Source organism: Apium graveolens, chromosome 9, assembly GCF_009905375.1.
Source record: "Apium graveolens cultivar Ventura chromosome 9, ASM990537v1, whole genome shotgun sequence".
In the NCBI taxonomy this organism is placed as follows: domain Eukaryota; kingdom Viridiplantae; phylum Streptophyta; class Magnoliopsida; order Apiales; family Apiaceae; genus Apium; species Apium graveolens.
In genome coordinates, this window is record NC_133655.1 from 94,245,537 (window position 1) to 94,262,361 (window position 16,825).

The 16,825-nt window shown below is 38.2% G+C and overlaps 1 non-coding gene across 1 annotated transcript; it reads left to right on the forward strand.

Moving 5' to 3' along the window:
* The first annotated feature begins 5,344 nt into the window (after nucleotides 1-5,344).
* On the forward strand, nucleotides 5,345-5,451 carry LOC141687831 (small nucleolar RNA R71). The gene has a single exon (XR_012561312.1). It is a non-coding gene; the product is annotated as a small nucleolar RNA R71 (small nucleolar RNA).
* The last annotated feature ends 11,374 nt before the right edge of the window (nucleotides 5,452-16,825 follow it).

Genomic DNA, 16,825 nt, shown 5'->3' on the forward strand with positions numbered 1-16,825 from the left:
CCATCCCTCCCTGATGGTAAAAACCCTCTCTCCTTCAGAATCGGCTTCCCCAAAAGCCTAGTGTACTCCTCCTCCGCAGCTCTGTCAGTCAACCGAGGCCTTGCAGCAGTACCCCTTGATGAATCAGCAGTAGGGACTGTGCTGCTGCTATCGATAGTGCGTGCTCTCTTGGGTGCCATTGATTCTCCAACAAAAGTGTTTAAGAACTGAGTTTTGGTGCTTGGGAGAGAGTTTAAGTGTAGGAAGTTTGTGGGAGATATGTAGGATATGTGTATGTATATATAGGGTGTGGAATAGGTTAAATTAGATTAGGGTTTAGGGATTAAGGGTTAAAATGATGGGGTAGTGGGAACAAATCGTGGGTTTATGGGCTACAATTGGTTTTTTTTTTCTGAACTTAAAAAAAATTCTGGCAGTCGACCCCTGAGCGGTCGCTCAGCAAAGCTGAGCGGGCGCTCAGGGGGTCACTGGAAAAAAAAAATTTCAGCCCCGATTTTCTGATTTTTTTGTGTTTTTGGATAGGTTATTAACTTCTAAGGGTTCCTGTAACAACAATTCATGGGTTGCCTCCCACGCAGCGCTTCTTTTTCGTCATTAGCTTGACGTTGCGTACCCTTCTCAAGTAGTCAACAAAATGGCGCTAGCCACTTCTCGGTTTGCCATGTCCCCATAGTAGTGCTTCAAACGCTAACCGTTAACCTTGAATGCTTGGTCCGGATCATTCTCAAAAATTTCCACCGCTCCATTTGGAAACACAGTTTTGACAATAAAAGGTCCAGACCACCTCGATTTCAACTTCCCAGGAAAAAGTCAGAGCCGAGAGTTGAATAAGAGAACTTGTTGCCCCGGCACAAATAACTTATGATGTAGCTTCCTATCGTGCCACCTCTTCACCTTTTCCTTATACATTTTGTTATTTTCGTGCGCTTGAAGTCGAAATTCATCAAGTTCATTAAGCTGAAGCATTCTTTTCTTACCAGCTGCATCTAAATCCAGGTTCAACTTTTTCAATGCCCAGTAGGCCTTATGCTCAAGCTCCGCAGGTAGATGACATCCCTTACCGTACACCAACTAAAACGGGGACATACCAAGTGGAGTTTTGTATGCTGTTCTGTAAGCCCAAACAGCTTCATCGAGCTTTAAAGACCAATCCTTCCTTGATGGACAAACAACCTTCTCTAGAATGCACTTTATCTCTTTGTTAGACACTTCCGCTTGACCATTTGTTTGTGGATGAAAGGTAGTAGCCACTCGATGATTCACATTATAACGCTGCATCATAGAAGTGAACTTACGGTTGCAGAAATGCGACCCTTCATCACTTATGATTACCCGAGGTGTTCCAAACCTTGTGAAAATTTGCTTATGAAGAAAATTTAGCACTGCCTTTGCATCATTTGTCGGTAAAGCTTTAACTTCCACCCATTTTGAGACATAATCGACTGCCAGCAAGATGTACTGATTATTGCAAGATGAGATAAAAGGCCCCATGAAATCGATTCCCCAAACATCAAAGACCTCGACTTCAAGCATCACATTTAATGGTATCTCATCCTTTCTTGTCAAATTTCCCACTCTTTGGCAACGATCACACCTTAAAACAAACTGATGAGCATCCTTGAACAAAGTGGGCCAAAAAAAACCTGCTTGCAGAATACGAGCTGCCGTCTTCTCACCACCATAGTGTCCACCATAAACCGTGGAGTGGCAGTCTCGTAATATCCCCTCCGTCTCACAGAACGAGATACATCTCCTGATGATCTGGTCAGCTCCCTGTCTAAACAAATATGGTTCATCCCACATATACCACTTCACCTCATGCAGAAACTTCTTCTTTTGAGTGGAGGTCAAATTAGGAGGGATTACATTACTGACGAGATAGTTTACAATATCTGCAAACCATGGTTCTTCCTCCTGAACTGCAAACAACTGCTCATCCGGAAAAGATTCATTGATTAGTGTCCTATCTTGTGAAGTAGAATCGGGATTCTCCAACCTAGAGAGATGGTTAGCTACTTAATTCTCAGTACCTATTCTATCCTTGATCTCTAACTCAAATTCCTGAAGTAAAAGCACCCAACGAATGAGTCTCGGCTTCGAATCCTTCTTGGAAACCAGATAGCGAATAGCCGCATGATCAGTGAATACTGTTACTTTTGTACCAAGTATATAAGATCGAAATTTCTCGAAACCAAAGACTATAGCCAATAGCTCCTTCTCAGTAGTGGTGTAGTTCATTTGGGCCCCATTTAAAGTCTTACTCGCATAGTAGACCACATGGAAGAGATTTTTCTTGCGCTGTCCCAGAACTGCACCTACCGCATAATCACTCGCATCACACATCATCTCAAATGGTTTTTTCCAATCTGGTGCTGTAATAACTGGTGTAGTGATCAAACTCTTCTTGAGAGTCTCGAATGCTGCTAAACATTCCTCATCAAATTTGAAAGGCACATCTTTCTCAAGCAAATTGCACAACGGCTTAGATATCTTTGAAAAGTCCTTGATGAATCGCCGATAAAAACCCGCATGACCAAGAAAACTACGGATTCCTTTCATAGAATTAGGTGGTGGAAGATTTTCAATGACTCCCACTTTGGCCTTGTCCACCTCCAGACCCTTGTTAGAGACCTTATGCCCAAGAATAATGCCTTCACGCACCATAAAATGACATTTCTCCCAATTGAGCACCAAATTAGTTTCCACGCACCTTTTGAGTACGGCGCGCAGATTATTCAAACATTCATCATATGAATGTCCAAAGATGGAGAAGTCATCCATGAACACTTCGACATTATTTCCAATCATGTCAGAGAATATAGCCATCATACATCTCTGAAATGTGGCCGGGGCGCCACATAACCCAAACGAAACTCTGCGAAAAGCAAACGTGCCAAATGGACAAGTGAAGGTAGTCTTTTCCTGATCCTCTGGTGCAATACAAATCTGATTATACCCTGAATAACCATCCAGAAGACAAAAATACTCATGACCCGCCAACCTGTCAAGCATCTGATCAATAAATGGAAGAGGGAAGTGATCCTTCCTTGTGGCTTTGTTCAATTTTCTATAATCCATGCATACTCTCCATCCTGTAACTGTTCGAGTGGGGATGAGCTCATTATTTTCATTTGCTACCACAGTGATACCTCCTTTCTTAGGTACACATTGTACGGGGCTTACCCACGAGCTGTCAGAAATAGGATAAATGATGCCTGCATCCAGCCATTTCAGAATTTCTTTCTTCACCACCTCCTTCATGATAGGATTCAGTCTTCGCTGCTGTTCCACAGTCGGCTTACTACCTTCCTCTAGCAGAATTTTATGCATACAATATGAAGGACTTATCCCCTTGATGTCTGCTATGGTCCATCCAATAGCCGATTTGAATTCTCTCAAAATCCTTAAGAGCTTGTCTTCCTCACTACCTGAAAGGTCAGATGAAATAATAACAGGTAAAGTAGATACATCACCTAAAAAAGCATACCTCAAGTGTTCAGGTAATGGCTTGAGCTCCAAGGTAGGTGCTTCCTCTATTGATGGTTTGAGCTTTCCTTCAGCATTCTTGAGGTTAGAAGTACCAAGAGATTCAAACGGCATGTCCAGCTTTCGCTTCCAGGGAGAAGCGTTCAGATATTGTAATTGCTCGTTGCCATCTTCATCATCGCTGTCAAAATCCCCCACTAAGGCCTTTTTCCAATGCATCAGACATTAGCATGCGATCGAGTTCCGAAGTAACCGCAGAATCAATCACATCCACTTTAAAGCACTCCTCATCTTCTATAGGGAATTTCATTGCCTTGAATACGTTGAAGGTCACATCCTGATCTTGTACCCGCATAGTAAGTTCACCTTTTTGCACATCTATCAATGTACGGCCAGTAGCCAAGAAAGGTCTTCCCAAGATTATGGGAATCTTCTTATCTTCCTCAAAATTCAGAATAACAAAATCTGCCGGAAAGAAGAGCTTATCCACCTTGACGAGCACATCCTCCACTATGCCCCTTGGGTAAGTAATGGAACGATCAGCCAATTGTAGAGACATGTATGTGTTTTTGATCAGGCAGATCCAGCTTTTTAAAGATCGACAACGGCATCAGATTAATGCTTGCTCCCAAATCACAAAGGCACTTGTCAAAAGTCAAATTGCCAATGGTGCAAGGAATGGTGAAGCTACCTGGATCTTTCAGTTTCGGTGGTAACTTTTACTGTAGAACAGCGTTGCATTCTTTTGTGAGAGCAACGGTCTCAAGGTCATCCAGTTTCACCTTTCTTGAAAGAATACTCTTCATAAAATTCGCATAACTAGGCATTTGCCTCAGCGAAAGGTATATTGATGTGAAGTTTCTTGAACACCTCCAGAAACTTACCGAACTGTCTATCCAGCTTTTTTTGCTGCAATCTCTTAGGAAAAGGTGGTGGAGGATAGAGCTATTTCTCCCCTGTATTAGCCTCATGCAGAGTGTGTTTAACAGTAGTCTTCCTTGGTTCCGCCGCTTTCTCCTTTTGCTTAGCTTCTTTATCTCTAATTTCAGCTTCTCCTTCTTTTGCCTTTTCAGCATCAGCAACTTTTCCAGACCTTAAGGTAATAGCCTTGACTTGCTCTTTAGCTTCCTTCCTACCTGGTACTTCCGTGTCACTGGGAAGAGTGCCAGGTTGACGATTGAGCACTGCATTGGCTAATTGACCGATTTGATTTTCTAAGGTCTTGATAGAAACCGCCTGACTCTTGCATAACAGCTTAAGTTCCTCAAAATCAGCACTAGTAGGTGTAGCTGTACTTCCCTGTTGAGGATATGATTGCCTTGTAGCATACTGCTGTGGTTGCTGGAATCCAGGTGGGTTAAACTGTTTACTCACTCCTTGCTGATATGGTGGCTGAATAGCATTCTGATTATTCCCCCAGCTGAAATTTGGATGATTTCTGTTATTAGGATGATAGGTCGCTGGCACAAGCTGCTGTTGTCGCTGATAATTATTCACATACTGAACAGATTCGTTGACAAGAGAACACTGATCCGTATCATGAGAACCTGCACAAAGCTCACAAACCATAGCTATTTGATTAACTCCATATGTAGCCAGAGAATCAACCTTCATTGATAGCACTTGAAGCTGGGCTGCAATAGCGGTGGCTGCATCAACTTCCAGAATACCTGCTACCTTACCTGACGTCATCCTCTGAGTTGGGTTTTGATGCTCATTTGCAGCCATAGTCTCTATAAGATTATACGCCTCAGTATAGCTTTTAGCCCATAAGGCGCCTCCAGCTGCTGCATCGAGCATGGGCCGAGATTGGGCCCCCAAACCATTATAGAAACCAGTGATCACCATCCAATCAGGCATTCCATGATGTGGACATTTTCTCAACATTTCCTTGTAGCGTTCCCAAGCCTCGCACATAGATTCTGTAGGTTGCTGCGCAAACTGAGTAAGAGCACTCCTCATAGCAGCAGTCTTTGCCATCGGATAAAACTTCACCAGAAACTTTTGCGCAAGATCTTGCCACGTAGTGATGGACCCAGCTGGTTCAAAATGTAACCAGTCTTTAGCCTTGTCCCTCAGTGAGAATGGGAAAAGCCTCAACTTGATAGCCTCATCAGTCACGCCATTATACTTAAAAGTGCTGCAGATCTCGACAAAATTCCTTATGTGCATGTTGGGGTCTTCAGTCGCCGCTCCTCCAAAAGAAACAGAATTCTGCACCATCTGAATAGTGCCCGGCTTGATTTCAAAGGTGTTAGCTTGAATAGCCGGATGAAGAATGCTTGACTGAATGTCATCAATTTTTGGCCGAGAAAAATCCATAAGAGCTGGATCAGCTTGAACAATACGATCACCCATGTTTACTGGTTCTTTCCGCTCAGTTCCTGAATCCGAATCTTCAAAATCTAACTTCTCCGGAATATCAAGAACTTCGTCTGTCTCCTCAGCTGTATATAAAGTCCTCTTGCGAGTACGAGAACGAGTTTGCATAAACGCTTGCTAAAGTACCTGAAACACAACCGGAAATAATAAGTAACTACTACGTCCTAATCACTGAGTCCTAATGACCAATAATGGTGAGTACATAAACTAAACAAATACGCCGAGTCCCCGGCAGCGGCGCCAAAAACTTGTTAGGGCGAAAACACACGCTAATATTCACGCAAGTATACGCGTTCGCAAGTAATATAGAATACTTTCTAGTTCGTTCCCATAGAGACTCGGACTAATTTATTGTCTAATTAAACTCACTCACCAATGTATGATTACTTCTCAATGTTAAGACACTAACACTTAGAATTGTTGACTAAATATTAACTACAATTAACTACTTAATTAATCACTTAATTAACACTTCAAATTATCAATAATAAAACACTCATGAGATCACAACTTCATTACTACTTCCTTCAATAGTCATTGTTATTACCTTTAGCATGTGACAGTGATGATATTAATTGAATAACACAAAACTGATAAAAGCCAACTTTCATTGTACTAATACCATTCTACCAACATCCACAATCAAGATAGAAGTTGAATAGTCATCAATTATGTTGAGTTCCTATATGTCTACAGAAATTGACAATACAACGATTTAAGCACAAGTTATTCCTTTTGATTACATAGGGCAAATAAAACTGTTAGAGTTACCCACTAATCATGCACAACGTACATGAGCCTATGCTAGCATGGCAAGTTCTAAATCTCAAGATCCACCGTCGCTTCACAAGAGATTAACACCCTATCTTATATGTTCGCGACGCACATAAGACGAATACGCACAACCAAAACTAGATATCATACAATCATCACACACTAAAATATTAAACAATTAACTAAAGAATTCCATAATAAATCCGTTGCAACCCCATGATCACGATTAGCCCATAATAGCACTTATCGTTATCATGGGTTCATATGAAATCATGATAAACAAACACAAGAAAATATAACTAAACTAATTATATTAAATCAGAGTACGTCACAAGAGTAAATAGATTCAAGGTAAGAAAACAAGCATCCAACGTTACAACGAAACAAGAATCACAAGAAAATATGCTTCCTCTTCGTTGCTGTGCACTAAACGGTCTTTTTCCTTATCTCCTTCGCTCCTTGCGTAATACCACGATTCTCTCTCGTGAAAACGTCTCCAAATCTACTTATATAATAGTCCCATAAAACTCAGATTACATAGAAGTGGAAGCCAAACAGAAATAGAAGTCCTAAAATAAATTATTTTTTTCCCCGACCCTGCGCGACCGCTCAGCATAGCTGAGCGGGCGCTCAGCTTTCTGTGCGGCCGCTCAGCTGCTGAGCGGGCGCTCAGGACCCTTCTGGAAAATTCCTGAGTTTGCTCCGTTCCTTCGCCGTAATCTTCCCATTTCTTCCCTCTCTCAATGATGAACACATGCCAAGGCTTATTCTTGATGATTACTCCCCCGAAATGCAACTAATACCCTGAAACGCATAAACACTAGAAAAACGCATCAAATACACAAAATACTTGATTTCAAGACACCAATTTAAGCCATTTTAAGACGTTCTAAGTGGTATAAAATGCCACTTATCAATTGCTTAACTAATGGGGAGAGATAATATATAATTATAAGAGATTATACTGAAAAACTGAACTTTTCTCATGGACTCTCCCGCTGATGAATTGCTTAATAAAAGCCTGACTTAACTCTCTGAACGATCCAATAGAGTTTGGGGGTAAGCGGTGATAAGTGGCATTTTATACCACTTAGAACGTCTTAAAATGGCTTAAATTGGTATCTTGAAATCAAGTATTTTGTGTATTTGATGCGTTTTTCTAGTGTTTATGCATTTCAGGGTATTAGTTGCATTCCGGAGGAGGAATCATCAAGAATAAGCCTTGGCATGTGTTCACCATTGAGAGAGGAAAAGAACGGGCAGATTACGGCGAAGAAACGGAGCAAACCTGGAAATTTTCCAGTAGGGTCCTGCGCGCCCGCGCAGCAATGCTGAGCGGCCGTGCAGCAGCCTTGCGCGCCCGCGCAGAAATGCTGAGCGGCCGCGCAGGGTCGGGGAAAAAGATATATTATTTTAGACTTCTACTTCTGTTTGGCTTCCAATTTCTATGTAATCTGAGTTTTATGGGACTATTATATAGGTAGATTTGAGACATTTTCATAGAGTATTAAGAGGAGATTATGTTTTAGATTGTGTTTTTGCAAGAAGCGAAGGAGATAAGGAAGAAGACCGATTTAGCACACAGCAACGAAGAAGAAGCATATATTCTTGTGATTCTTGTTTCGTTGTAACGTTGGATGCTAGTTTTCTTGCTTTGACTTATTTACTCTTGTGACGTACTCTGTTTTAATATAATCAGTTTAGTTATTATTTTCTTGTGTTTGTTTATCATGATTTCATATGAACCCATGATGGCGATAAGTTCTATTATGGGCTAATCGTGATCATGGGGATGCAACGGATTTATTATGGAATTCTTTAGTTAATTGTTTAATACTTTAGTATGTGATGATTGCATGATATCTAGTATTGGTTGTGCATATTCGTCTTATGTGCGTCGCGAACATATAAGATAGGGTGTTAATCTCTTGTGAAGCGACGGTGGATCTTGAGATTTAGAACTTGCCATGCTAGCATAGGTTCATGTACGTTGTGCATGATTAGTGGGTAACTCTAACAGTTTTATTTGCCCTATGTAATCAAAAAGGGATAACTTGTGCTTAAATCGTTGTGTTGTCAATTTCTGTAGACATATAGGAACTCAACATAATTGATGACTATTCAACTTCTATCTTAATTGTGGATGTTTGGTATAATGGTATTAGTACAATGAAAGTTGGCTTTTATCAGTTTCGTGTTATTCGATTAATATCATCATTGTCACATGCTAAAGGTAATAACTATGGCTATAGAAGGAAGTAATAATGAAGTTGTGATCTCATGAGTGTTTTATTATTGATAAATTGAAGTGTTAGTTAAGTGGTTAATTAAGTAGTTAATTATAGTTAATATTTAATCAACAATTTTAAGTGTTATTATCTTAACATTGAGAAGTAGTCATACATTGGTGAGTGAGTTAAATTAGACAATAAATTAGTCTGAGTCTCTGAGGGAACGAACTAGAAAGTATTCTATATTACTTGCGAACGCGTATACTTGCGTGAATATTAGTGCGTGATTTCGCCCTAACAAGCGGCTGTACCATCTTTGAGCCATACCCGACAGGGTTTGAGGGAAGGCCCGGCACTTAATAGCGTCATCCACGGGTTACAGCAGCAGTGCATTAGAGAATGTCCTGACATGGTTAGCGGGGTCTCCGGTGCCATCATAGGCTTTGATAGTGGGCATCTTGAATTTCCTTGAGATATGGGCATTCATTATTTCTTCTGTGAAGGGTGGAGTTGGATCATCAGGATCTCCAAGGGGAAGGAGATTGCTTGGATCAGTTCTTGGGAAGATAGCCCTTCTTCATACCGGACCATCCAGGTCTATGACAGGAGGAGGATTTCTCCCCCTAGGAGGTATCTGGGGTCTGGTGGCCTGGTGAGCTTCCAAGTCATGCCTCAGCCTTTAGATCTCAGCCTCATGAGCCCTTATCCTTTCCTGCACTTCCTGGGGATTCTCCCCTTGGGTGCTTCGAGGGCATTGCCTTCCATCGGCCATCGGCTCCTTGCCTGGACGTCTCCTTCTTGGGGCCACTTCATCATCCGAAGATTCGGAATCTCTCTCAGTGTAAGGACCAGAAAATTCCCGATCCTTGGGGATAGGAGCCAAACCTCGTATATAAGGGGGCGATTGCCCTCGTGCTTCACTTCGCCCAGCATATCCACTTCCTCCAACCTCGGGGTAAAGGGGCATCCCATAAGGGGGGTTAGTAGTAACAACAGTTGAATATTTATACCCAACGGGTCGAGAATTTACAGGTATATGTACTTGTTGAACTTGAGGATTCGTACCTTGAATAGTCGGGGGAGTCGTCCCTTGTGGCTGAGGTTGAGTTGCCCCTATCTGGGTTTCCGCTTGAGTAGATGCATAAGTTGAGTGGGGAGGAATCTCCACGGTTGACGAAATCACCTGAGTTGTCCCTGATGGTGTTCCCTCCTCCAGAGCGCTAGTTGTTCTCCGTGTTCTCGCCATGGTTGTTGTTCAGTTCCACAGACGGTGCCAAAATGTTATGGATAAAAAACTAAGGTTATTATTTGCTGTATTTATTACTAAGATTCGGGAGCTCAAGGCCTTTAATGGCTGCTCTCGTGTTTCGTAGCTTAATTATGCCTTTACGAGATGCCTACGTATCTCTGTGAATTAGAGAATCAAGCCAAAAAATGTAGTTCTGATTTGTGGGGCGAGACCCCTTATATAGATGTTGAGAGTCCTTGAATTGGACTTGGTATAGGAGACTTGGTGGGCAAGTCTCATAATTAGAATGGACTTTGGAGTCCTAGATAGTAGGAAACTGATTCCTTATCCTTTTAGGTCCCCTTGAGGCCAATCTACAAGGATTTATATCCCCACTAGGACTTATCTTAATAGCTGTTTTCCTCCTTTATTTATTAATTACAAAATTAATAAATAATCAAGGCTTTTGGGCCTTCTTTGTTCCATCAGGCCTGATCTAGTCCATCAGGCCTGATCAATGTGTTGACCTTCTTGGTCTGAATGTCATACATCTTCTTATTGGGCCTAGCAGCCCTACACCTTGCAATATTTAATTATACAATCAGGATTTATTTATCCCTATCACTACCCTAAAACAGATTTATACTTATACATATCTCAACAAACCGACGAAAAAACCAAGATTTTTACTTATACATATATTCAACAAACCGACCAAAACCGATGAATATTTTTCATGCAAAAACATATAAAAACTGAAAATTACGATTTGAACTTCGATTTGAAGTGACAAAGTTCATTTTGAACTTCGATTCTTAATTTACCCACACAAAAAACATATATATAACCTCGAATCACACACACAAAAAATATATATACTTACACACACAGACACACAATTGAGTGAAAAATATATAATCGAGTGAAAAATCTTACATTGAGAGAGAAACATGAGGAATGGAGAGGAGATTTTGAGGCGGTTCTTCGTTGATTGTACGCCATAGATAGGAGATTTAGAGTTCGGTGAATTTGTGTTCGGTGAGAAAATAAGAGAGGATAGAGTAGAGAAGAAACAGATAAAAGAAAATGAAGAGTTTTTTTATACCAGGATTAAAACCGACGGTCAGGGTGGTCGGTTATGAGGTTAGAAAACGTGCAGCATGCAAAATGACGTCGTTGCAGTTAAAGGCGGGGTTTTTTATTTTTCACCAAAAAAAACCGCCTAAATAAAATTCGGTCGGTTTTAGAGCACGTCAGTCGGTTTTAATAACCCTAGAAACCCTAATAGTCGGTTTTATCTGACCCTAGAAACCCCTAAATTAAAAAAAAAACTTACAAAAACATGTTTAATATTATTTAAATAGCCTAATTTTTGGTACATTTGTCTGTTTTCATTGCGTATGTCCATCCGTACGGTTTGATCTTGTGTAATTTATAATTTTAAATTTATATTTATTTATTTCACATTTTTTAATAAATTTGCTAATTTACTTATAAAAATGTATTTGTACTTGTTAAAATAATCTAATTTTTTGTGTCTAAGCATATTTTGACATGAAGTTAACATCCGTACAGTTTGATCATTTAAAATTTATTTTTAAATTATGTTGTGTACATCGAATGTTAAGTTCAACTTATTATGTCTACAGAATGGCAGCATACTAATTGAAGTGATTATGTTTCACACTATTTTACTTATAATATTATTTAAATAGCCTAATTTTTGGTACATTTGTTCATTTTCATTACATCTGTCCATCCGTACGGTTCAATCTTGTGTAATTTATAATTTTAAATTTATATTTATTTATTTGACATTTTTAATAAATTTACTAATTTACTTTTAAAAACGTATTTGTACTCGTTAAAATAATCTAATTTTTTGTGTCTAAGCATATTTTGACATGAAGTTAACATCCGTACGGTTTGATCGTTTAAAATTTATTTTGAAATTATGATGTGTACATCGAATGTTAAGTTCAACTTATTCTGTCTACAGAATGGCGGCATACTAATTGAAGTGATTATATTTCACGCTATTTTACTTATAATATTATTTAAATAGGCTATTTTTTGGTACAATTGTTCATTTTCATTGCATCTGTCTATCCGTACGGTTCGATCTTGTATAATTTATAATTTTAAATTTATATTTATTTTTTATTTCACATTTTTAAGTAAATTTGCTAACTTACTTATAAAAACGTATTTGTACTCGTTAAAATAATATAATTTTTGTGTCTAAGCATATTTTGACATGAAGTTAACATCCGTACGGTTTGATCGTTTAAAATTTATTTTAAAATTGACTGTTGACCGGCATGATTAAAACTGACCGAAGTCAAACATGCACTTTGGTCGGTTTTAAGTCGGAAGGCACATAAACTCTTTATAATCGACCGTTTATAACCGACCATTTGTTTAAGAATACGATCGATTTTATAAAGAATGTGGTCGGTTATGTGTTGTGGCAGTCAGTTTTCTAGGAAATATTATGGTAAAAAGTGGTCAAATATTGTCCTTAAGCCGGATTTAAAAACCATTACAAATTTATCATTACGACATAAATTTCATAAAATCCAATAAAAATCAATAGAAATTCACTATTATCATTACAAACACTACTAAAAATCATCATTAAATTTACAAACAATGTTATTCAATATCATCTTCGGCATCATCATCATTTTCATTGTCCATCGATTTACTTCTTCTTCTCCCTTATTTTTATCTTCGTCGTCTTGATCTTCTTCTTCTTCTTCTTCTTCTTCTTCTTCTTCTTCTTCTTCTTCTTCTTCTTCTTCTTCTTCTTCTTCTTCTTCTTCTTCTTCTTCTTCTTCTTCTTCTTCTTCTTCTCTTCTTCTTCCTCTTCCTCTTCCTCTTCCTCTTCCTCTTCCTCTTCCTCTTCCTCTTCCTCTTCCTCTTCCTCTTCCTCTTCCTCTTCCTCTTCCTCTTCCTCTTCTTCTTCATCTTCTTCTTCTTCTTCTTCTTCTTCTTCTTCTTCTTCTTCTTCTTCTTCTTCTTCTTCTTCCTCTTCTTCGTCTTCCTCTTCTTCTTCTTCCTCTTCTTCCTCTTCCTCCTCTTCCTCTTCTTCCTCTTCCTCCTCTTCCTCGTCCTCCTCTTCCTCTTCCTCCTCGTCTTCCTCTTCCTCTTCTTCCTCGTCTTCCTCTTCTTCCTCTTCTTCCTCCTCTTCTTCCTCTTCTTCCTCTTCTTCCTCTTCTTCCTCTCCTCTTCTTCCTCTTCTTCCTCTTCTTCCTCTTCTTCCTCTTCTTCCTCTTCTTCCTCTTCTTCCTCTTTTTCCTCTTCTTCTTCTTCTTCTTCTTCTTCTTCTTCACGCCGAATAAATGGTATTTGTCCATATTGTGCAAAATCGACAAAGAGCAAAAACGAGGTCGATGCATTAGATCTATCTTCCTGGAGAGCGTTCTCTATATCATTTTGCGCAATGATAGATTCATCAATTGGGCGACTTTTAGATTTGACCACCATATATATTTTCACTTTTGGATTCAATACACTAAGAGCATAATATACTTGTGAGGCTTGGCTAGCTAAAATACAAATCTCATTTAAATTTAATCTTGAAGTCATATCAATTGTAACCACACGATTCTTATCAATTCTCACACCATTACCGACACTATCAAACCATATACATTTGAACAAATATACATGATTACATCCTTGATAAATAAGTCTAATAATTTCTTGTAGTTGACCATAATAATCAAGATTATTTCCGTGCAAATTTCCTTTAACAACAATACCAGAACCGGATGCAGATTTTGTTGAAAATTTATATCCATTAACTTGACAAGTCTCAAAAGTCATGACTTTTAATATCGGTCCTCAAAGAAAGTCCTTAAAACGAGATCTTTCCACCTCATCTTTATCAACCTAATGATAAAAAAACATGTGATGCGACATTGTAATTATAAGAATTAAAAACAAAACATGTAATTAAGGTTGCTAAATAGATAAATACCTTTTGTTTAAACAAAGTTTTAAATCGACTCTTGACAATACGATCCAAATCTTGAGGTGTTGTTTCCGGGCGTTGTCTCATAACACGATCTTGGCACTTTTTAAAATATAAAATCATGCATGTGTGTCATTATCAAAATTATTACGCATATTGTTTAAAGTAAGATTTTGGTACTAAAAGGATATCTTCGATATATTATTTATTTTGTTATTTGTACAATTAAACATAAAATTAAGAACTCGTAGATCCTCTCCATTAGGACATGAATTTAATTGATCCAAATCAAAGTCAAAAAGTCAAACTAGCAAAATCATGTCTTTTAAACAGATAAAAGATGTTAGATCACACAACACTGTAGAAGGGGGTTGAATATAGTGTAGAATACAATCAAATCGATTTAAAGCATAAGTAACAAAAAATAGATATATTCGATATAACAAACTCTGTTACAATGGAACTGTTCTCTCTCAGTGATGAACAAATATCATTAGAGCTGCTAGGTTACAATATATGATCTTCTCGATGATCGTAACTATTATAGAGTAAACCTATGTTTGTGTTTATATAGACACACAGTTACAAGATAACTTCTAGTTGATATGGAATATAATTTTGTCTCCTAAAATATATCAACCAGATATCTTATATAATTCTTCTAATCCTCAAACTCTTTCCATGCATATCTTATTCCGTATTAGTTTCGATCTTCTTTCCTGTAAATTAGCTTCCTTCCTTAACTGTTAGTCCTCCAGTACTTAAGTTCTGATATCCATCTTCTGATATTATCTTCTGATAATCTAAGTCCTGATATCCTTAAGTCCTGAAGAACTGATATTCCCTGTTAGATAAGATTTGAAAACTAAACATGAAACATATTAGACATGACATCTCAAATATATCCAACAATCTCCCCTAACTTGTAAATTATGCAAGAATATACAAGTTAATAGATTTGATGATGTCAAAAACATTTAAGTTCAAATGCAATAAGAGTTTAACTAGACAACTAACTAAAACTTACAGTCCTTGTAGCTTTTACTAATCTTACTGAGTCAATCTGAATCCAATGTGATTCTTGACAAAGTTTGATATCAGCTTTTCTTCTTTGTTTCTCAGGACCTGAGACATTATAGCTTTGACTTGCTTCATCTCTTCAGTCTGACTCCCAATCTGGTAGATTGCAGTCCTTAAAGCAGAGATGTGATTTCTTTCTAAATTATTATTCAGTCTTATTACCCTGGGATGAGATGAATGTTCATTGTAGCATAAGCATTTCTCTTTCAGGATCATTTTAAGTTTAGCAGAATTCTTCTTCATTGAAATTTCACTTCCATCATCTTCAATTATGCTTGGAATAAACTCTGTAACTCTTGAACTAGAAATTCTAGCTTTATCTCTTATGGTCTTCAAAATAAAATTTGACCATCTCCAGGTAATACCAGACCTTAACTCTAAAAGGTAATGAAAGAATTGAAGTTCTTTCAATGATTTGTTTAGCACATCTGATTCTGACATCTGAAATGTCCTTTCATCTTCAAGAAATAGAATCAGATTTTCCTTAATGTTGTGCTTTTCATGAGCATCCAGTACCACTTGAACAGAGATAACCTTATTAAGGTGTTTTTGAGTAATATCTTCAAGAGGTTTATCAGTTAGCATAAATGGATCTCTTGTAGAAACTTCAAGTTTTGTTTTGATCTTAGCTTCATCAGAACCTAGTCCATCCCTGTCTCTTGGTTCTCTAGCATTTAACCCAATGGTCATGAAAGTAGACAGCAGTTGGCTTTTCTTTGGATCTGATGGTTTAACATTTTTTCATAGAAGTTTCCTTTTGTCAGTTACTTCCATCTTGTCTAAATCAACTTGAGCACTGTCAGTGGTTGAATTCTTGACTTTATCAGAACTTGCTGCTTCTTATGTACCTTCATGTCCTTTATTCTGAATAACAACTTGAGCAGTGTTAGAGGTTGTTTTAGAATCTTCACTTAACTTTCTTCTTTTCAGAATTTGAATAGTTTCATCTTCAATAAGATTATCATCAATTACTTGAACCATTTTACACACTGGTTTCATCAGATCTTGAGAAGTTTTCAAGTCCAGTGACTTGGTTGGTTCATCAGTTTTTCCTTTCCATTTGTCTTTGGGATTACTCTCAGTCTGTGATCTAGTTCTGAACTTTGAAGTTTCAAAATTTGACTTTTCCTTGATCACAATGCCCTTTTCCTTTGGCCTTGGAGGTTTTTTTGCATCAGAAGCTTTAGACTTAGGATTTGTCTTCTCAGCAGCAAATCTAGCTTCTTTCTCCTTGAGAGTTTCTAAATCCATTCCTCGATTGTGTTTCAGAAATAATCTTCTTGCTATCTCCTCATCAAGTGTCTGGATTTTAGGATCTTTGTAATAAACAGTAGTCTGCTTCCCCTATAACTTCAGAGTTTGCAAAAACTTCTGAGAGTCTTCAGATCCTGACTGAATCAGAATATCAGAACTTGACATCAGACTTTGCTTATCACCACTTGACTTCAGTCTTTGAGCATTCACAGCATCAGAACTTGACTTATTCTGAATAGAAGATTTTCCTTGAACTTTTCTTTAACCTCAGCTCTTTTCAGAGTTTCCCTGGTCATCACCTTTATCATCATTTTTCTTCAGTTCTTGAGTAGGTGAGCATTTGGACTTAACTACCTTCTCCCCCTTTTTGGCATCATCAGGAAGTAAGAGAGAAAGAAGAAGTTCAACTTA